The 21,877-nt window shown below is 43.0% G+C and overlaps 1 long non-coding RNA gene across 1 annotated transcript; it reads right to left on the bottom strand.

Moving 5' to 3' along the window:
* Positions 1-1,177: 1,177 nt before the first annotated feature.
* LOC116507211 lies at positions 1,178-18,010 on the bottom strand. Its single transcript, XR_004255171.1, has 4 exons — positions 17,937-18,010; positions 6,033-6,145; positions 4,783-4,825; positions 1,178-1,238 (listed from the first exon to the last, which is right to left on the bottom strand). It is a non-coding gene; the product is annotated as an uncharacterized LOC116507211 (long non-coding RNA).
* Positions 18,011-21,877: the final 3,867 nt, after the last annotated feature.

The following is a 21,877-nucleotide window of genomic DNA, read 5'->3' as shown; positions in this document are numbered from 1 at the left end:
GTATCCTACCCTGCCACACCACCACACAGCCCATAAGCCATGCCCACACCCCACAGAACCAGCAGATAAAAAATTGAATCCCACCACTGCCTCAGACCCTCCCTCTCAATATAACCAATCTTCCTTCCTTCCTTCTTTCCTTCCTTCCCATCTTTTCTTCTTTTTCCTTCCTTGCTTTCTTCCATCTTCCCTTCTTTTTTCTTTTCTCCTTCCTCTTTCCCCTTCTCATTTCCTGTCCTTTCTGGATGCTCAAATGCAAAAGGGGGAAACATTTCTGTTTTGTTTTTAGTTTGTTTGCTTAGTCCACTTCCCGTGAAAACTGAGCCTGTTTTCGCTGGCAGAGGCTGTAGGGGGCCATCATGGCCCAAAAATGGGGATCGGGGTTGCCATGTGCGGTCCCTCGGGCTCTGTTTCTGTTGGCAGAGGGCTGCAGAAGTCAGTTGTGGCCAAAGCAGGGGCCAGGGGCGCCACATGCAGCCCCCCCCCACCGGCTCCGTTTTCAGTGGCAGAGGCAACTGCAGGACAGTCTTCCCGGTTTCCAGGGACGCCCCGCAGGACAGTTTTAAGCATCCTTTGGGCTGGATCTGGTCTGCGGGCCCTGAGTTTGATACCCCCGCTATAAGATGATACAAACTCTTCCTTCTCACCAAGATCCAGTCTGCACACTATGTGTCTTTCTCAGTCTCTGGTTTGATACAACAGATCCTAATACAGAGATGGGTCACAGATTCATGGAATCCCAGCCAAGGTGGTGCAGTGGTTAAATGCAGCACTGCAGGCTGCTTCAGCTGACTGCGGTTCTGCAGTTCGGCTGTTCAAATCTCACCGGCTCAGGGTTGACTCAGCCTTCCATTCCTTCCGAGGTGGGTTTTTAAAATGAGGACCTGGATGTTGGGGGCAATTGCTGACTCTGTAAACGCTTAGAGAGGGCTGAAACGCCTATGAAGCGGATATAAGTCTAACTGCTATTGCTATTGCTATTCTTTCGCCTTGAAACTGGTCCCTTGGATCAGACCTCACTGTTATTTCTGGACCTGACCTCCACTCATGGCTGGGGTGTGCATTACGTTCTTGCCACAACTCCATTTTCTGCTTGACCACAAAGCTTCTTTTGCTGTTTGCAAATAAAACTGCGGCTGAGAGAATACTTGCTCGCTCCTCTAAGTTGGGGCCAAGGAGAGAGAAGATCAATAGGCACTACGTAAATGGGACATTCACAGTCCTGTTGATTTTCACACCTGGGGAAAAATCAGGGAAAATAGTTTAGTGTCTGGAGTCAAACAGAATAAGAATGTCTTAATGAACAATGAATTGAGCAATCCTATTTTTGTGAGGTTGCCTGTAAAGAGAAACTGGCAGGACAACATCCCGTTGAGTCCTAGTCACAAAGATCTCATCGTTCCAAGCAATGAATTGAACACTTATTGTCTCTACAGGTAGTCCTTGTTTAGCAACTTGCCTTTTAGTGTCCATTCATAGTTCCAGGGTTTCTCATGTCCCCCAAAGTCCCAGAATAAGTTTATTATTTCATGGCTAAGACAACTGAAGAGGGATTAATTTACAGTGCAACAGAAATGCCAAGGAGGATCTTTTGTGTTCAACATATGCCATGGGAATGATGGAAACAGAAATCTATATATATATAAATGTGTGTGGTATGTGTGTGTTCCAGCATAACTCCAGAAATTTCAAACAAAGTTGGTACATAGATGACTTGCTCCCTGGAAACAAATATTGTGGGGGTAAGACACCTCTAAAACCCCTCAGGGTGTGTGTTCTGTTAAGATGCAGCCTGTTGTGCCTTAAAATGGCTTCTACTATACTGCGTAAAATGGCTTCTACTGTAATATCGCAGTGGAGTTGCCATGGTGACCGCTTCACAGTAGTCCATAAGGGGGCTCACTCTGGTAAGGGGGAAATCCAACATTAGAAATTACGTTTGGTCTGGATATTTTCCCCCTATAAATAAATAAATACTCCTGCAACACTGGATTATCAACTAGTTGTAAGATTAAAAAAGAGTTGTGGTCTTCAGCTGTACTCGGGGGCTGTTGATGTTTATCACTTATATTTTCCAGTGGAGGAGTCCCAGCTTGAAGCCAAGTCTTTTGGACCAGTGTCTATGGAGATTCTTTGTCATCCAGGTCATGGATGTCTCAAAGGTGCTTTTTTTTTTTTTTTTTTCTTTCTTTCCCTTCTCATACACTGCCACATACCTCCCAACGGCCGATAAGATCACACAGATTGGGCCTCCTTCGGATGCTGTCAGCCAGACAGTGTCAGCTGGCGGGCCCCCGGAGGAGAGCCTTCTCTGTGGCTGTTCCGACCCTTTGGAATCAGCTACCCCCAGAGGTCTGGACCTTACCCACTCTCATGGCCTTCAGGAAAGCTGTTAAAACCTGGCTGTTTCAGAAGGCCGGGCTGTTGACCTTATGTTAAGGTCCAGCCCCGATTAGAACGAATGCGTGTTGTGAATTTTAATCTATTCTTTTTTTTTCTTTTTTCTTTGTAAGCCGCCCGGAGTCCTTCGGGATTGGGCGGCCTATAAATTCAATAAATAAATAAATAAATAATAAATAAATAAATAATAAATAAATAATAAATAAATAAATAAATAACACTTCTCAGAACTGAGAAGCTTCTTGGATGAGAAGCAAATGTCTTCAAGAAAAAAAACAAAATTCAGTTGCCTTTTGAAAAGCACCTGTAGGACTCTTTGGATTAGGTTGCCGACCAAGCTTGGTCAATGCAAGAGGATTTAAAGATTCTAACAGGAAAACAGATGAGACAATTGATTAGAAAGATCAATGCAACATAATTAGGATAACTCAGTGCATTTGGGCAGACCACTCCTCGTTGCCACACCCTCTTTCCCCCTTCCCTCCTCACTTGGAGTGTTTGAAAATTAGATTGAGGTGCTACAAGTTGCTCACTTCCAATTCAGAGAAAACAGCCTTAAATCAGACCTGTTTTTTTTTAATTATTCTAGGTTAAATAGTCATACTGTGGCTCTCCATGGTTTTAGAGTCTTTTAAATCTTCTAACTGTAGTTGTAAATTTGACCTCCTGCGCTTGGGTCATACACCACCAGCAAGAGATTTAGAACAATGGAGTTCAATTCAATATTTATGTTATAGAGAGCCTTGGTAGCGCAGTGGTTAGAGTACAGTACTGCAGGCTACTTCTGCTGACTGCCCGCGGCCTGCAATTTGGCAGTTCAAATCCACTAGGCTCAGGGTTGACTCAGCCTTCCATCCTTCCAAGGGGGGTAAATGAGGACCAGATTGCTGGGGCAATAGGCTGACTCTGTAAACTGCTTAGAGGGCTATAAAGCACTGTAAACCGATATATAAGTCTAAGTGCTATTGTTGTTGCTATTTATTATTTAATTCTAGAATTTTTAACTGCATATTGACTGAGTGAATATTTTACTCCTTCTGGTCTCTGGTTCTATGACTGTAATAAACTGAATGAATAATGGAGTTCTTACTGCTTTCTGAGCTTGTTTGATTGAAAACATCTTGGTACCCAACTAGATAATATCATCAATGTGAGTTTGAGATTTGTTGCCTGTTTATATCCAGTATTTTGCCCTGCCATTTTGATGAAATTATGGTCTCCTCCTTGATGGTTCATTGATTGTCTTGTTTTCAGTCTGTTTCTCTGGTATTGATCCCCTGTTGGCTGAAGGAGAGATGTTCTAATCCTTCCTAGTTCTCTTTTTTGAAAGGTGTGTAAACGTGGTTTTTTTTCTGTGCGGCCGCTGATAGCTGATTTGTCTGAATGCCAAACCTCCAGGAGCTCTCCAGTACAGCTAGTCTCTCAACTTACAATGACAATTTCTGTTGCTAAGCAAGGCAGTTAAGTTAGTTTTATCCCATTTTATTAACCTTTCTGCCAAAATTGTTAAGTGAATCACTGCAGTTGTTAAGTTAGTAACGTAGTTGTTAAGTGGATCTGGCTTCCTCACTGATTTTGCTTGTCAGAAGGTGATCAAATGACCCCTGGACACTTCAACTCTCATAAATACATGCCAGTTGCCAAGCGTCCAAATTTTGATCATGGGATATTGCAACAGTTAGAAGGGTAAAACAGTCATAAGTTCCTTTTTCAGTGCGGTTGTAACTTTGAACGGTGGACTAAGCGAATTGTTGTAGGTTGTGCTTTTGGATCTGGCTAGGTCTAAGATGACGCGGCAACTCAGTGGCTAAGATGCTGAGCTTGTTGATGAGAAAGGTCGGCGGTTCGACGGTTCAAATCCTAGTTCTGCGTAACAGAGTGAGCTCCTGTTACTTGTCCCAGCTTCTGCCCACCTAGCAGTTCGAAAGCATGTAAAATGCAAGTAGAAAAATCCGAACCACCTTGATGGGAAAAGTAACAGCGTTCTGTGTGCCTTTGCATTTAATCATGTTAGACACATGACCAAGGAGACGTCTTGGACAGCGCTGGCTCTTCGGCTTTGAAACGGAGATGAGCACCACTCCGTAGAGTCAGGAACAACTAGCACATATGTGCATGGGGAACTTTTATCTTTTAGGTCTAAGATGCCAATAGTTTCCCAATGGAACCTCTGGTTGAGTCTGTCCATATGTTGTGAGATGAAGGAGTTGTCATATCTTCTGATGCCTAGTTGGTGTTCATGGAAGTGCTTTGTACTGGTTGCTTTTTTTTTATTGCTCTCTTAAAGTGTTGAGCAGCCCCTAAGCTTTAACTGCTTTGTGATTCATCTCATTCCATTAGGACTGCAATCCAGGAAGGACACAGAAAATGACCCCTACTTACTGAGTTCTCTGGTTGTCCACATTTGCCTTTTCCTGTTTACTCCCTGAAAATGGAGAAGAAACAGAAACGGAGAGAGTTTTAAGAGCTAAAATGCAATTATAAGAAAAGAAAAAGGAGCAATAACCACTAAAGAAGTAGGGGAGATGAAAAGGAAAATCAATTCAATTCAAGTATATTGGCAGAGTTGGGAGCTGGAGAAGCTCATCACACCATTTTACAGATGGGCGAAATGTCGCTTGAACATCCGTGCTATTGTAACACGGCTTAGTGAACATATGCACAGAAATTTGAATTCTTACCCACTGCTTTGTCTTTATAAGAGACTAATGCTGATAACCTGGCATTGCGCAGGTATTTATTTATAGGGGGGAAACGTCCAGACCAAACGTAATTCTAATGTTGGATTTTCCTTCTTACCAGAGGGATCCACCTTGTGGAGTACTGTGAAGCTGTTACTATGGCAACTCCACTGTGCTGTACAGTAGAAGCCATTTTACGGCAGTACAGTAGAAGCCATTTTAAGGCACAACAGCCTGTATTGTAACAGAACACCCCCCAGGGTGATATACCCCCCTATTTGTTTCCAGAGAGTAAGCCATCTATGTTCCAAGTTTGGTTGAAATTACTTGAGGCGTTCCAGAGGTATGCTGGAACAAACACACACACATCCATTTTTATAGATGATTGAGAGATAGGTAGGTAGGTAGGTAGATAGATATAGATAGATAGATAGATAGATAGATAGATAGATAGATAGAGATAGATAGATAAACGTGATCTGTACCATGTATTAGAGATTGCTTGCAATTTATTATCCCTATGAACAAATATATTGCCTCAGTAGTTAAGACACTGGGCTTGTCAGATGGAAAGCCAGCAGCCATGTTCGAGACCGAGTTCCATGTGATAGGGTGAGCTCCCATCCACACTCCCAGCTCCTGCCAATCTAGCACTTTGAAAGCATGCAAATACAAATAGATAATAGGTAACTTTACAACAGGAAGGTAACAGTGTTCCATGATGTCATGTTAGCCACATGACTGCAGAAATGTCATTGTACAGCACCGGCTCAATGGTCTTGAAACCGAGAATGAGCAGCGCCCCTATAGTTGGCAACGACTAGCGGAATAAAATCTGCAAGGACTCCCATTAGTTTACTTTTATGAACAAATGCATGGTATTTCAGGCACCAATTATACTTAATCTGGGTTCAGATCTCAACTAATCAAAGTAAGGGATTAAGACCTTACCAGTCTGTTGACATTTCATGCACATGCTGATAAGGGCCCCCAGAACCATCAAGGAGAAGGCACCCCAAATCAGCTCCACTTGGCCCATAGCTTGGTTTTACCGCAATTCCAGCCTTAAAAAGACAAAAGTAACATAGATGAGACAAGGAAGGTTAGGGACACAATCTTCAACCACTTTGTAGTACAGGAGCAGTGGTGGGATTCAGCTGGTTTGCACCTATTCGGAGAACCGGTTGGTAACTTTCCAGGCAATTCAGAGAACCGGTTTTTGGAAGAAATCTCCTTTTGTTTTTCCCTACTTTACAGGGCTAATCCTGTAAGGAAGGCAGGAAGGAAACATTCTGGTGTTGTTTCTAGCCTCATCTTTTTGACCTGCTTACAGAAATTGTCTCTCCGGTTAACCCTGATTACATTGTAAGAGCTAAGGCGAAGCGCCCATGGACGGGAGTGACGTTGAGTTGGCCACACCCCACCCAGTCACGTGACCACTAAGCCCGCGCCTACCCAGCTGGCCATTAGGGCAGAGAACTGGTTGTTAAATTATTTGAATCCCACCACTGTACAGGAGCCTTACTTCAAAAACAGGGGGGGGAGAGGGAATCAGTAGATATGGTGAGGGCATAACTCTTTACTTTTTCCATATATGTTTATTACTAGATTTATATCTTGTCTTTCCTCGGAGCGCAACAGGGGGGGGGGCATTGCAAGATGGAAAGCATATCAGCAGAGTCGCATATGAACGCACAGATTGACGACTGGAGATATTCTTCCTCTACAGGATGTGTTGCAACTGCCGCAACCCAAATCAGACCTAATGTTTCATCTTAGTGCAATGATGGTGAACCTTTTCGCGTGTTTGCGCGCTATTGCACAAGCGTGCCTGCCCACCCCTATAATTTAATGCCCCTTGTGTTGTCCCCCCTGCGCAAGCACGGATGACCCCCCCCTCCGCCCCAGGTTTGCACGCACAGCTTTCTTGGAGCCTGGGAGGGCGAAAACAGGCTGGAAACAACCCATTTTCCAACAGTTTTTCGCCCTTCGACTTCAGGGAAGCCTCCGGAAGGTGAAAAACGGCCAAAAAATTACCCCCAGCACGCGCATGCACACTTGAACTGACAGGGCAATGCCTCGCGTGCTCTCAGAAATGGCTCCGCGTGTCACCTGTGGCACATGTGCCATGGATTCGCCATCACGGCCTTAGTGTGTATCTTGATGACTTAGTCAAGTCTGTGATTGCCATGGTGTCCGCAAACTCCTCAGATGCACCAGACTCTGTTCCTGGCGCAGACTGAAGTCACAAAGAACTATAAGTGTCGGCAATTCCACTGTCAACCCTGACACAGGATCAAGTAGAAGTGTCACTGCACAATGGGAGGCTGGTATAGCAGCAACAGACCCAATTGCTGTCTAAGCCCAACATCAACCAGAAGAAGTTCTAGCTACCTATAATATAGGACAGTGATGGTTAGAGCCAAGGTGGCGCAGTGGTTAAATGCAGCACTGCAGGCTACTGCTAGATCAGCAGGTCAGCGGTTCAAATCTCACCGGCTCAGGGTTGACTCAGCCTTCCATCCTTCCGAGGTGGGTAAAATGAGGACCCAGATTGTTGGGGGCAATATGCTGACTCTCTGTAAACCGCTTAGAGAGGCCTGAAAGGCCTATGAAGCGGTATATAAGTCTACTGCTAAGTCTACTACTGCTATTAGCCTTTTTCATCACCGAGTGCTGAAACTGGAGCATGAATGCACACATGCATGAATGCACCGGAGCACCGGAACCTGGAAGAGAGCACCTGGCCGGTGAGCATGCGCACCGGCCAGCTGCTCTCTTCCGGGTTCTGGTGCATGTGCCGGAACCCGGAAGAGAGCAGATGGCTGGGTGCGCATGTGTTGGACCAGCTGTCCAGTATGCATGCATGCATGCAACGAAACCCAGAAGCAGCTGGTGACAGTGTGTGGCCACAGAGAGGGCTCTGCATGCCACCTCTGACATGCATGCCATAGGTTCACTATCACCGACATAGGACCTCTGAAAGCTGTTAAGCCTATCTATTCAAATCTTTTGACTACATTAAACATAACATGCTATACTCTCCTTCTCCGATGATGTCAATCTAAAACTCAGATTGAAGCAACCTAGAGAGGGAAATGCTCTTCCCTGCTCCCCTCAGGTTTTATAAATGAAGGATGAAGGAGAAGTTGTATCAGATGTTTAAGAAGGGATGAGATAAGTCTGAGAGCAAAAGGAAGAATGCATGATTTGGAAGTGGAAACAATGGAGATGGGATGGCCATTTTGTGCAGCTGAAGTTCTTGGATTAAACCACCCAATATGGTTTGGTTTAGTTGGTTGGTTTATTGGTTTTGTATGCTGCCCACTCCCAAAGGACTCCGAGCGGCTCACAATAAACAGGCGAGGGAATAAATAAGACAATGCAAACAAATTTTAAAATCCACAACAGTCACAATTAAGACGGGGCTTGGTGCTTTAACAGCCCCCAGCCTGCCAGAACAGCCAGGACTTAGTAGCTTCACGGAAGGCCGGGAGGGTAGTAAGGGTCCGGATCTCCACGGGAGCTCGTTCCAGAAGGCCGGAGCAGCAACAGAGAAGGCTCTCCCCCGGGGGCTTGCCAGCCGGCATTGGCTGGCAGATGGAACCATGGTGACCACTATGTAAGAGTGGGAAGCTGCGGAAGAGAAAGCAGTCTGTGAAAGAAGATGGAATGGAACAAGAATGGTGAGGACACCCTTTGGATTTAGTGAGTCAAAAGTGGAAAAATATGGGAGAGATGGAAAGCCACAGAAAGGTGAAAATGTTGGGGAATTGGAGTCCATAATGAGAGAGAGAGGAAAGTGTGATGGGAGATGTTGGGTGGTCATTTAGGAGAAAAGGGACGAGCAATCTGGTTCCAATCCTTTTAGCCTTGTTCCTGGATAGCCTGATGCTTAGTCACCTTGATCTCAGGCTGTTCTTGGTCACATTCACAATTAGATCACACCTATCCACAATGAGCACAGAGATTTGGCCTTCATCACAGAAACCATAGAGCCGAGGTGGCGCAGTGGTTAAATGCAGCACTGCAGGCTACTTCAGCTGACTGCAGTTCTGCAGTTCGGCTGTTCAAATCTCACCGGCTCAGGGTTGACTCAGCCTTCCATCCTTTCGAGGTGGGTAAAATGAGGACCCGGATTGTTGTTGGGGCCAATATGCTGACTCTGTAAACCGCTTAGAGAGGGCTGAAAGCCCTATGAAGCGGTATATAAGTTTAACTGCTATTGCTATTGCTATATTGCTATTGCTAACTTAATAAGATCACCCATCCTCAAACTATGGTCTGCGGGCCGGATACAGCCCGCCAATGCAAAGTATCTGGCCCGTGAAGTGGTGGGCTTTAGCCCCTCCCTCACCCCACCTCATCATCGGCCTGATCTTCCAGCGAGCATCCACTCCAGCTGCACTTCTTGTTAGTTATTTTACTGGTTGAGCTGCATTTCTGATCACACCGCTGCTGCCGAAGGTAAGGCCAGAGGGTGCTGGGGGGGACCAGCTGACTGAGGGGTGATCTCGCCAGTGCAGCCACATGACCCAAGGCCAGTGGGTGAGTAGGGGAGGGGCTGCTGCTGGCTTGAAAAGCAGCTCAGCTGCCAGCTTGTAAAGTAGTGCTTTAAAAGTCTTTAGAAACATTTTCTAAAGGGGGTGATTTTTTCCCCTCCAAACTTTGGCTTTGACCAGATATGCTGAACATGGGTGAGAGGGTTTCTTTATAAATTGGTCCAGAACAGAGGGTCAAACTGGAGCCCAGCAACAGCTATATTTGATTTTCTAGATCTTATAAATAGCCTGGAGAAAGAGAAGGTGGAGAGGGAGGAGAGAGAAAAGAGAAGGAGAGAGGGTAGGAAGGAGAAGATAGAGGGTAGGAGTAGGGGAGAAGTAAGGGAAGGAAGAAGGGAAAGGAGAGGAAGGAAGGAAGTAAGAAGGAAGGGAGGGAGAAAAGAAAAGAAAGAGAAAATAAGGTGGTGTCATAGAAGGTGTGAAGGATGGTAAACAATACATTCCAAATTATACCTTATATCCTTTTAAATGGAATTATAATAATATAAGAATGGCAAAGAAAAAGAATAACTATGTGAATGTATACCTATAACTGTATGTAAGAGAATAAATGACAGTAAAAATATAAAGCACAATATAGGTAAATAATACTTGATCATAAGTAGCTAAGTATAAAGAAATAAAGAAATGTATATAAAAATGGATAATGAATAACGAGATTATGAACGCAAGATAGAAATGTATAGAAGGGAAAACACTAACTGCAAAGAAACCGATTCGGAACGGCTGTATGATATACGATGGAATTATTGTTCCTATGTTGTTTTTAAGTTATGTGGTTATTTTTGTTAATGTGTTTATGTGTTCTATTGATGTGTTGTGTGTATATAAAAAAAATAAAAAAATAGCCTGGTGCTGAACCTCTAGTGCTAGGAGATTTCAATGGCTATGTCCTTAGTATGGAATCTGGGTAGGTTCGTGATTTCATGGCCTCCATGGTCTTGTTGAAGGCAGTATTGTACCCTTTGTATAAAGGCACACAGATCTGGCTTTCATAGAGAAGATGGAGAAGATGAAGATGAGAGATGTCTTTCAGAGAGAATGGTAGGTGACGTGAAGTGAACATTGTGTCACTCCTTTTGGTCAGATCACTTGCTGGTCACTATGCATTTTCTCAGCATGTTTCACATCTGTAGGAATGGGAATCGTTAGGATATTCTGCCCAGTGTCTAATTGTCCCTTTGAGTTTTTGATTGATTGGGCAGGAACTGTCACCGTTCATCTTATGGGGGGAGGGCACAAGGACATTGAATGAGATGCTTCATCTCTTGTTGCCTGGTTTATGAAGAAACTCCACTCTACGAAGAGTGACAGAAGAGAGTCTTAGAGCAATAATGATAGAAACTGAAAAATGGATGTGACTGAACTCAATATGTCCATGTTTAAGAAGCTACCATGTTTCCTCGAAAATATTTTCTTTTGACCCCCGAAATAAGTGCTTGGCCTTATTTTCGGGGAGGTCTTATTATTTTTGAGATGTAGGTGGCCCCTTCACCTTGGCCCCGGATCAGCTGATCCAGAGAGGGCCAGAAGTTCTGTCTCTGTTTCTGATACACTCTTGCCAGCCCTGGCATCACTGGGCCTGCGACTCTTTTTGTGGCTGCCACTAAGAGAAGGGGCGTGGTAACTAGGGTTTGTGGGAGTGGCCTCTGCTGCCTCTACGAAGCCATTCCATGTGGATGGCAGGCGCATGTGGGGCATGTTACACCCCCTTTCCCCCCCGAAAATGGCAGGGACTGGCTGCACATGTTTAAATAAAAAAATTACCGTATTTATCGGCGTATAACACGCACCGGCGATAACACGCACCCCCCATTTTAACACAAAATTTGAGTAAAATTTTTTTCATTAAAAATAAATGACTTGGAAGCTCGGAACTTAATGTTGGATTAAAATTTATAACATTAGAACATGAATTATAACATTAACTCCTCTTAAAAGGCAATATGAAATGAAAAAACACCTCTTTGAGCAAAAAAACTTAATCAGAATCACTGCTTTTTGGAAAACCAAAAACCTCTTCCTCATCTTCACTCTCTCCCCTTTTTTCCCTTCCTTCCCCCTTCCTCTTGCCTATCAACTTCATCCTCTTTGTCTTTCTGCTCTTTCCCTCTCTTCCCCTTTTCTTCCTACCTCCTTCCTTCTCCCTCCCTTCTTCTTTTTCTTCCTTTCTTCTTCCATCTTCCTCCTTCTCCTTCCATTCTTTCTCCTTCCATCCATCTTTTCTCCTTCCATCTTCTCCCCCCCTCCCTTCTTCTTTTCCTCCCCCCTCCCTCCTTCCTTCCTCTCCTTCCCTTTCTCACACACAGGAAGGGAGGGGGCTATCTAGTCACTTTCACAGCATAATTTCTTTATCTAACTTTTAAAAAACAGTGTGCAAATCAAACGAGATTTTCGTAACCTGCGAAGCACCAAGTTATATTATGTTGTTACAAATTCGCAGCTACTCCATTCTTTCTGATAGGGAACTACATTTCCCAAGATGCCTCAGGTCCTCAAAGCGCTGAACGCAGCTTTGCAATTGACTCCAGCGAGGCCTGGCAGCCGCCGGCTGGGTGGTTGTCAGGGCGATGCGGAGCGGACGCGCCGTTTGTTACTGCTTCCAGCAATCAAGACGGACAAGGGAAGCGACTGAAACGGACGCTGGCCGCAGGAGAGCGAGGCTGCTGCCAGCCGTTTCACCTTGCGCAGCGAATTTGACTGGGTCCCGGGGCTTCTGCCGAGTGGCAGAAGCCCGGGACCCAGTCAAATTCGCTGCGCAAAGTGAAACGGCCGGCAGCAGCCTCGCTCTCCTGCTGCGGCTTCTGTTTCAGTAGGGAAGAAAACTTCCTTTCGCTTCCCGAATTTGACTGGGTCCCGGGGCTTCTGCCGGGCGGCAGAAGCCCGGGAAGCGAAAGGAAGTTTTCTTCCCTATTGAAACAGAAGCCGCAGCAGGAGAGCAGGGCTGCTGCCGGCCGTTTCACCTTGCGCAGTGAATTTGACTGGGTCCCGGGCTTCTGCCACCCGGAGTATCGGCGTATAACACGCAGCAGGGTTTAAGCTTGCAATTTTAGTTTTAAAACTGCGTGTTATACGCCGATAAATACGGTAAATAAAGCATGGTCACTTCATGGCTGCTGCTGTGTTGCAATATTTTAGGGGAGGGCTTATTTTAGTGCATGTGCTCAAAAGCCCGATTGGGCTTATTATCTGGGGAGGTCTTATTTTCAGCGAAACAGGGTATATCATGGTGGTAAAAAAGAGAAGTAGGATTACTTCTCCACTTGTATTACGTTTCCAATTTTATTTGAGGGAAGTTTAAAGTCTCTGCTTTTCTATTGTAAACCATTTGGAATATTTTTGATTGGGCAATGTGTGCATTAGTGCAATAACTAAATAAATACTATTATTCTATATTGTGCTTAAATGCTATATTGGTTTTGTGAAGCTAAAGGATGTAGGTTACGAGACAGTTATGTACCGATAATAAATATTAAAACTAATTGGGATAATGGAAGTATAAATTATGCTCCAGTGCCAAATTAAAGCTATTATGGACATTGTGGGAAATTAAAATAGCCAGACCAACTGGACAATTAGGGGAGGAAAATCCAACAGATATGGAAGGTTGGGGAAAGAAGCACTCAAGTTAGTCTGTTGCGAAGGGCCATGCAAATCTTTGATAAATGATTTTGAATCAGTTTTCCAAAATGAACAGATAAACTGGATTGAATGCATTCAGATTGATTGATGACACTCTAGATTGCTTAGGAAATCCACCTTCCCACTTACCCCAGTATAAATATTTAATTTAGTACATTGCATACAAAAGCCAAACAGGATTTTTAAATTTATCGATTCTCAAGTGTCCTATCTAGAAGCCCATTAGATATTTGGGATGAATTCCCAGAATTCTTAATAATGGCCACGTGGGAGGAGAATTCTAGGAACTGAAGTCCACACAATAAGAGGCTGCCAAGGTTGATCTGGTCAATGGGTGTCAAACTCAATTTCATTGAGGGCTGCATCAGGTTGTGTTTTGACCTCAGGGGTTGGGGTGGGCGTGGCCAGGGTGGGCATGGCCACTTGTCATTACTCATGTCAGGGTGCCTGTGATGGGCGGGCCAGGGTGGGCATGGCCACTCGACATCACTCCTGTGGTGGCCCAAGCACTCTGCCCGTGAAAACAGGCTCTCGAGCTCCATTTTTGGCTGCCACGGCCTCCCTCTGCCAGTGAAAATGGAGCCCCGGCCCTCCCGACCTCCTTTTTAACTAGCAGAGGGTTGAAGGAGGCCATGGCAGCTAAAAACGGAGCGTGGGAATCTGTTTTTGCAGGCAGAAACACGGCGAGCTGGTCCTTTGCTGTTTCCAGGGCAGTCCTGCGGGCCACATCCGGCCCCCAGGTCTTGAGTTTGACATATCGGATCTAGTCTGATATTATTGACACTGACTGACAGCACCTTCAGAAGTTTTAGCTAGGAGGTTTTCAGCCGTATTTAGATACCCTATGGCAGTGTTTCTCAACCTTGACAACTTGAAGATGTCCTGACTTCAACTCCCAGAATTTCCCAGCCAGCATTTGCTGGGAATTGAAGTCTGGACATCTTCAAGTTGCCAAGGTTGAGAAACACTGCCCTATGGAAACTTCTGCAGTCAAAACTTTGCTTTACAAATGATCCATGGCTTCGGCCCAGCCTCTCAAGGGGAACAAAAAGAGTTGGAAACAAAGAGTCATACCAGGGAGGAAGAAAAACCAGGGACTTTTGCTGTGACAGCTTTGGTCTGGAAATTGTGCAACTCATGACCAGGGACGGCAACCAGAAACCCACGCCATTGCAAGTAAAGAGGGGGCTTCAAGGGCAACTGCAAACATTTGTCTAGGTAACTGCCAGGAGTCAACAATGACTCAGAGGAAATCTGCCCTTCCCTAAATTCCCAGGGCCCATCCAAAGTATTTAAATTACGATCAGCCTGATCAACTTTTCTCTTGCACTACAATTTTAAAAAGGTAGTTAAATATAAGCTTAGTAATTATTCGAAGGTTTGGGGATTTTCTCAGACCTCTCTTTACTAGAATATAGATTATAGAGCCTTGGTGGCACAGTGGTTAGAATGCAATATTGCAAGCTAATTCTGCTGACTGCCGACTGCAAGCAGTTTGAATCCCATCAGGCTCAAGGTTGACTCAGGCTTCCATCCTTCCGAGGTGGGTAAAAGGGGGACCCAGATTGTTGGGGACAACATGCTGACTCTGTAAACTGCTTAGAGAGGGCTATAAAAGCACTGCAAAGCAGTATATATGTCTAAGTGCTAAGTGCTATTTCAAGCAGTGGTGAGTTTCCAATTCCATTACTGGTTCGCTTGTGTGCGCACATACGCAGAAGCATCTGGGTGGGCGGGTGGAGCCTCCACCACCACCATTACTGGTTCACCTGAACCGGACCGAACCAGGAGCAACCCACCTCTGAATTCAAGGGAGAAAAAGAATGGAGGAAAAAAAAACTATTTCAGTATGGAATAAAGTGAGAAGATGCTGTTAACCAAGCCATTGATTGTTGATGTACTCTATTATTTGCATGTAAAAGATCCAGATATAGCATCAAGCTAGAAACTGTCATGATTTTTAGTTCTCTTCTAGGCACGAAGCCATCTGGATGACTTTGGACCAGTCACATCTCTTGGCCCTTGGTCAAGGGACCTTTCTCTGCCATTAACCCTGTCCTATACAATACGTTGCCCTCAGAATTGAGGCTGGTCCCTACTTTCAGAAGAGCGTGAAGACCTGGTTTCACACAGGCCTGGGGAATCTATGAATGACATACAATCTTGGAGATGGTTGGTAGGTTGAGGGGACAACCTCTGCCTTTTTAACTGTTTTTTTAACTACAACAGTGGCCAAAATTGTGGAAACCTTTTGGGAAAACTGTATTTTTGAGGTTTGACGGCTAATAGCACCACTTGGTTTTGGAGTAGTATCATAAAATTATATATCAATGGAAAGATAACTTAGTAAAGAATGTAATGCGCCAAAGTTTGTTCAATTATCTGTATTCTATGAAACATTATAGCCAAATATAGCCAGCAATAAAACCCAGTTAATAGGAGGAATCATTCAATCTTGGTTTCACATTAGAACAGCTGCAGAATTAAAAGATTTGGTTCGCTCCATGGGAATACGTTGTAAGGCCGTAATTCATGATAAAGGTTACACAACTAAGTATTAACTGACATGGTGATAATTTTTATATATCTCATTTTTTCTATGGTGATTATTTTTGTATATCTCGTTTTTTCTACGTGTTTCACTTTTCTTCTTTATAACTGCTATTCTCGATCACCAAAATAATAATATTGGGCCTTAATGTAAATGGTAGAGCTGTCTGGGGAGAGGTTTTTGACAGCCTGCCAGCAAATGGTTTTTAACAAGCGCAGGAGATCTTATCTATGTCGCCTAATAATAATGAACAACAATTTTTGAGAGACCAGGATTTTTGTACATTAAATTCATGTGCTTTAATGGAAAAATTAATAAAGGCCTGATGTGGGTGGGTGTCTGCAAGCATATGTGTTTCTATATATATCCCAAAATATTACACCTCTGATTTAATATTTTCCAATAAATGAAGCCACCACCCCCAGCTATCAAAAATTGTCCATCGTAGCGGCCATGAAAACAAGAATAAAGGAAGAAGGCTGAGAAACAGCGGCACAATTTTTCACTGCTAATCCAGCCATACTTTTTAAATTGTTTCATTTTTGGTGATTGAGAGCTAGAAAGAAGGAGCAGCACTATTGTACCCATAATAAGTGGAGCACATAGCAATTATTTGATGGCAGGCAAGAGGTCCTAGCAGACTTTTATGTAAAGTTTAATACAAGAGATCAGTAAGAAGTCCCATCACCCATTTTTGGCAATTTCTTACTTTATAGAACTACACAATCGAGGTACAGAAAGATCCGACATGTTGATCTACTCCTGAAAAAACAATATCTTCAAAAAAAGACTGTGGGATCTCCTGCTTGAGCTGGGGGGTTGGACTAGATGACCTACAAGGTCCCTTCCATCTCTGTTAATCGGATTGCTAATTCTCTGACAGCCAACAACCCTACCTGCTTCTCATTAAAAATACTTTTTAAAAAAAAGTGTGATGCCTTTTTGGCACAGTTAGCGTGTGCCAACTGCAAAACTGATGTCAGTGGAAACAGAAGGCCACTCACCCAAAAGTTGAAAAGAGGATATAATATTAAGGAAGAAAAAATTCACTCCCAGTGTGACAGGTCAGTTGTTCCTAAGGGAAATACTTTTACAGAATACCATAGCAGAGTTCTAAAACTTCATAGAATATGGTACCTTGCAGTTGGGGAATTCGTGGATTAAAACAAAAGGCAACACTAATTTTGCGTCACTGTTATGGACTATTTGTTTATAAAGAAGTTTGGTCTTCAAAGGAGCAACCAAGACAGACTGTAGAGTTGCCAGGGAAATAACTTGTGAGAAAGTGCACAAGCATAACATCAATAAATACACAAATGCATGTATGCATTTGACAGGTTCATCTTAATAAGGATACTATAGCAGAGAGTTACAACCCAAAGAGATCATGCCTTCCACTCAAGCTGTTGCCTACTCCTTAGTCACACATTGTAAGAGAGCTGGATTAGTCTCTGGTAGCCAAGAATCAGGAGTGTGAGTAGCTTTTCAGATTAGCAAGTTATTAAAAGGCATTAAGGTCCTGTGAGCCCCTGCTCACTTCATTAGATGCTTAAAATGTGTTAATCTGAGCAGCTGCTATCAGATGCCTTTAGTACTCACAAGCTTCTCTCCCTCGCTTGAGTTTTTGACTGACAAATATTTTTAGTGCAAGAAATGGAAAGATGGAGAAAATGGAGAAACAAGGAATGGCCTCTGATGTTTAAAAATGAAAATACAAATAAGCAGAGTGCAGCCTATCACTTTTAAGAAATTTGCCCATCTGCAAAGAAAAATAAAACTAAGATAAGGTTATCAAAGACATCTCAGGGAGCCGAGAACAGCTGGATCACGTTTCATTAAGCCAAATGAAAACCTATAGGTTTTATAGGAGTTCCAAATTGTTAGGTCAACCTCTACCAAGCGTCATGACATTTTCTGAAGTTTTTTTTAATGTCATGTTATTTGGGGGATCACTTTTGTTCCCTGTTCAATTTTTACAAAAGGAAAAAAAAAAAAAGGAGTGATCTAGAGGGAAATTGAACCGAGTTACAGTCTATTCTGCTAGAAAGAAGTGGGCTATCATAAAATCTAGTAGGGTCAACAGAAGCTGGAATATCATACCTTGCAAAGTTTAGAGGTTTCCTAAGAGGCAGAATTGCTGATCCGTTACTCTCTGGCCATTTCTTACTCAGCGGTCTCACATTCAAAGCTGTTATGTGGCTACTTGTTCTCTGCAACAGCGAGCTGGCCTCGAGCTTCCTGTTACCTGTGACTCACTCAACCCAACATCTGTGGTTCCGGTTTGGACGAGGATTTTCTCACAAATCACAAAGCACAGGGTAGCAAAATTGGAACATGATCTTGTCTTGACCAATTCTCACAAAGGCCGGGCAGCTTAGCCCAAGTGATTGGGGAAGAATTAATCTGGTGTGTTAATAAATGCAATGTGCAACTATTGTGGGTCATCCAGCTTCTAAAGGAAGGGCCGAGTCAAAAGGTAATCATTCTTCAAGATTTAGGACTGGTATTTATTTTTTGCAATACTTTTCCCCCAAGTTTCAGGAAAAATACACCCAAACTTATGCTCATCAATCAACGGATTATCCAAAAAATATATGGAAAGTAGAGGGAGGATAGTTGTTAATCTTTGCCACACAAAAAAACTTTTGGCATCAAGGACAAAAACCAGAAAACCTTCATAGTCCTGAGGATGCAGTTAACAGCAAAAAGAAAATAGGTGACCATATTAGCCACAACTGATCATGTCACTATGTTTGACTCAAGAACCGTATCTTGTGGTAGGCTGAGATGCTATCTCTACCTCTGTTCTGTATCTAATCTGGGAACTTTGTTGCAAGATCTAATATCACTCACGGCTATCAGGGAAGCACATACTTCATCCTTCTCCGTGGTATTATTTATTTAGCACGAGGAGAAAAAAAGTAAATATATACCGTATTTTTTGGAGTATAAGACGCACCTTTCCCCCCAAAAAAGAGGGTGAGACTCTGGGTGTGTCTTATACACTAAATACAGCATTTTTGGCATCCTGAAACCCCGCCCCCTTTGCAAAAATGGATGTGATGGGTTTGGGAGGCCTCCAGTGCTCCTGGAGGCTGGAAAGGGCAAAACCGAGCAAAAACGGGCTGTTTTTTTGCTCATTTTTGCCCCCACCCTTAGGAGCACTCTACAAGCCTCCTAAAGGCTATGCATGCCCTTTATTTTGGCCAAAAAACAGTTTTTTGTTCGGTTTTGTGCCCCCCCCCCAGCCCCAAGAGCACTTTGCAGGCCTCTCAAACTCTCTGCATGCACCGTTTTTACCAAAAAATGAGGTATGCAGAGTGTTTGGGAGGTCTGCAGAGTGCAAAAACTTTTTTTAAAAAAATTACCTCTTCAAAATTTTGGTGCGTCTTATACTCTGGTGCATCTTATACTGTATGTAAGCAAAAATCACCTGTGTCTATAGAGTCCCTTAAGCTAGACGTGCTCCCTGGGAGGTGCTAAATGGGCAAAAGCAATCAGATGCAGCCATACTGCCCCTTCTGGGCCTCATGGCCATCACAAACAAGAGTATAAAATCTACATTTTATATGCCACCATCTTTCAGTAACGCCCCATTATATTCTACATCAAATAATCTGTAAACAAAATACACAAACAGAAATTGGACATCAGCAACGGTTAATATTTTTTTAAAAACAAATAGGGGCATTTTTTCAGTTCTCCAGATGATGCCACCGACAACCCTTGAGAAAATTGAAGATTTGATTTCCACACTAGACTTAAAATTTCTCACAAAACAGCAAAAATCAAGACTTTTAGGATACTAGATGTTTGGTGCAAGAAGACGTACTTAAATCTTTGCTTTATAAACAATGTATCATTCACATGCTCACCTTGTCATCCATTTTCCCCCTTAATCAGAATATATACCAGGTACCCTTTTCACACCTTACATAGTATTTTTTTTCTATCAATATGACAAAAGTTGTGTTTTTCTTATAAAAGAAGTTGTTAGGCGAAATGTGTAAAATTATATATTAGGAACTGCCCCGTACTGAGTTTAACCATTGAATAATGGTGTCTCTCCTGCCCAAATCTGCTCCTTAACCATCCCACAACCACCCGTGGCACGACAAAACCGCGGTCCACTAAAGCGCGCCTGATTAAAGCGCGTCGCTGACGTTATCAGCAACGCGACAACAGCGACCGCGGAGAAAAAAGGGTGCTTCAAAAAGCGCTTTGAAAGCAAGCCGATTCAAATTAATGTAAGGGTTAGGGTTAGGTTAAGGATTAGGGTTAGGTTTAGCGTTAGGTTAAGGGTTAGGTTTAGGGTTAGATTTCGGGGGGTTAGGTTTAGGGGTTAATTTTAGCTTTAGCGCTCACAGCGTGCTTTTTTCGTCGCGCTGTGATGACGTCAGGTACGCGGTTTCGTCGAGCGCGCTTTAGTTGAACGCGGTTTTGTGGTGGAACCACAACCACCCATCTGTTGAGATTATCCCTCTGCCTTGGATGAAATAGAAATCTTGGAATGTTTTCTTGAAAAATCCAGATTAATCCAACCCGTAATATATTGGTTGGCTGCTGTTCTGACCAGTGGTGCTTAGACTTCTTCCTGAAAAAGAACACTTATACAGGTATCAATACACCTGTAAGCCTGACCACTGGGCACTGGTATGCTCAGAATGAACAACAGAAGTAGGTGGCTCATTATAAGATTGTTTTGCATTATTTAGCTTGTCCTTTCATATTTGATTGAACTTTCACGATTCAGACTTGCACTGTAATAACTTTTTGTTGTGTTTTCAAAATTGGGGGCACACAGGTAGTCCTCGATTTACAACAGTTTATTTAATGACCTTTGAAGTTACAATGGTACTGAACAAAAGGAACTTATGACCATTTTTCACGCTTACATCCATTGCAGCATCTCCATGATCAAAATTCAGGGGCATGGCAACTGGTTCATATTTATGACAATTGCCGTGTCCCAAGGTCATGTGACCACCTTTGGCGACCTTCTGATGAGCAAAGTCAATGGAGGGGGGGAAGAGAGCCAAATTCTGCAGTGATTCACTTAACAACTCTGGCAAGAAAGGTCATAAAATGGGGCAAAATTCACTTAACTGTCTTGCTAAGCAACAGAAAGTTTGGGATCAAATTGTGGTCGTACGTTGTGGACTACCTGTATATGGGAGAACCATAGCAGATACGACCATCAATTTGATAGGATCCAAACAACTGCCCTGAAAATTTATACCAGGAAAAAAAAACCAAAATATAAATAAAATATAACCTTGTTTTCTCTTCTGAACGGATTTTAACTTTAAGACCTTGAATTAGTCTCATAATAAAAATAATTTGCTCCTTTCCCAATGTACAAAAGTGACATAGAATATCAAGAAAGGTATACATGTAAGGGTTGCAAGAATGAATACTTCACAAAAATACCTTGAGTTCAGAAGCCAGCAATGGAACAACTGGCCTTATGCAACCCCCCAAAGCATTACCCGAGTCTGAAAACTGAAGGAACCTGTGGGTAAAAGCTAGCTCTTCTGTCCCCAAAATTGCCAATAAACTTCAACACAGACCAGCCTTAAATATTACTTAATGTTTTCTTTATTTAAAGATCATTCACAAAATACCATATCCATAAATTTACTTTGTCATGAAGCAGAATGTGTTAAGTGTTTGGAAATTTCTCTTTACACATTTAAAAATCAAATGGATCGACTGAGTGAGCCTTGCATGGAGAAAACTTGTTTTTTGCTCTTAAAATCCTGGTTCTTCCTTATTTACAGTGGAAGAGAGATTATTGGTGGATTTTGTTTAGAACACAACCACACAGTGCATGTCTTAAAGAAAGTTAGTGTTAAACAAATGGTTCTTATTCTCAAAAATATGCTCAAATTACAAGGAGGTCAGGAAAAGAAACATTTGCCCTTTTGTAAATCATGAAGATCTTTGCTAATTTTATTTATTTATCCAAATAAAAGCTGCTCTTGGAAGCCTGCTAATTAATTTTGCAAATTGAAAGACCTGTTTTTAGAAATTGGACAAGA

This window comes from Thamnophis elegans, chromosome 4 (genome assembly GCF_009769535.1).
Source record: "Thamnophis elegans isolate rThaEle1 chromosome 4, rThaEle1.pri, whole genome shotgun sequence".
Lineage (NCBI taxonomy): Eukaryota > Metazoa > Chordata > Lepidosauria > Squamata > Colubridae > Thamnophis > Thamnophis elegans.
Note: the sequence above shows the minus strand (reverse complement) of the source record. Positions and strands in the feature narration are given on the sequence as shown.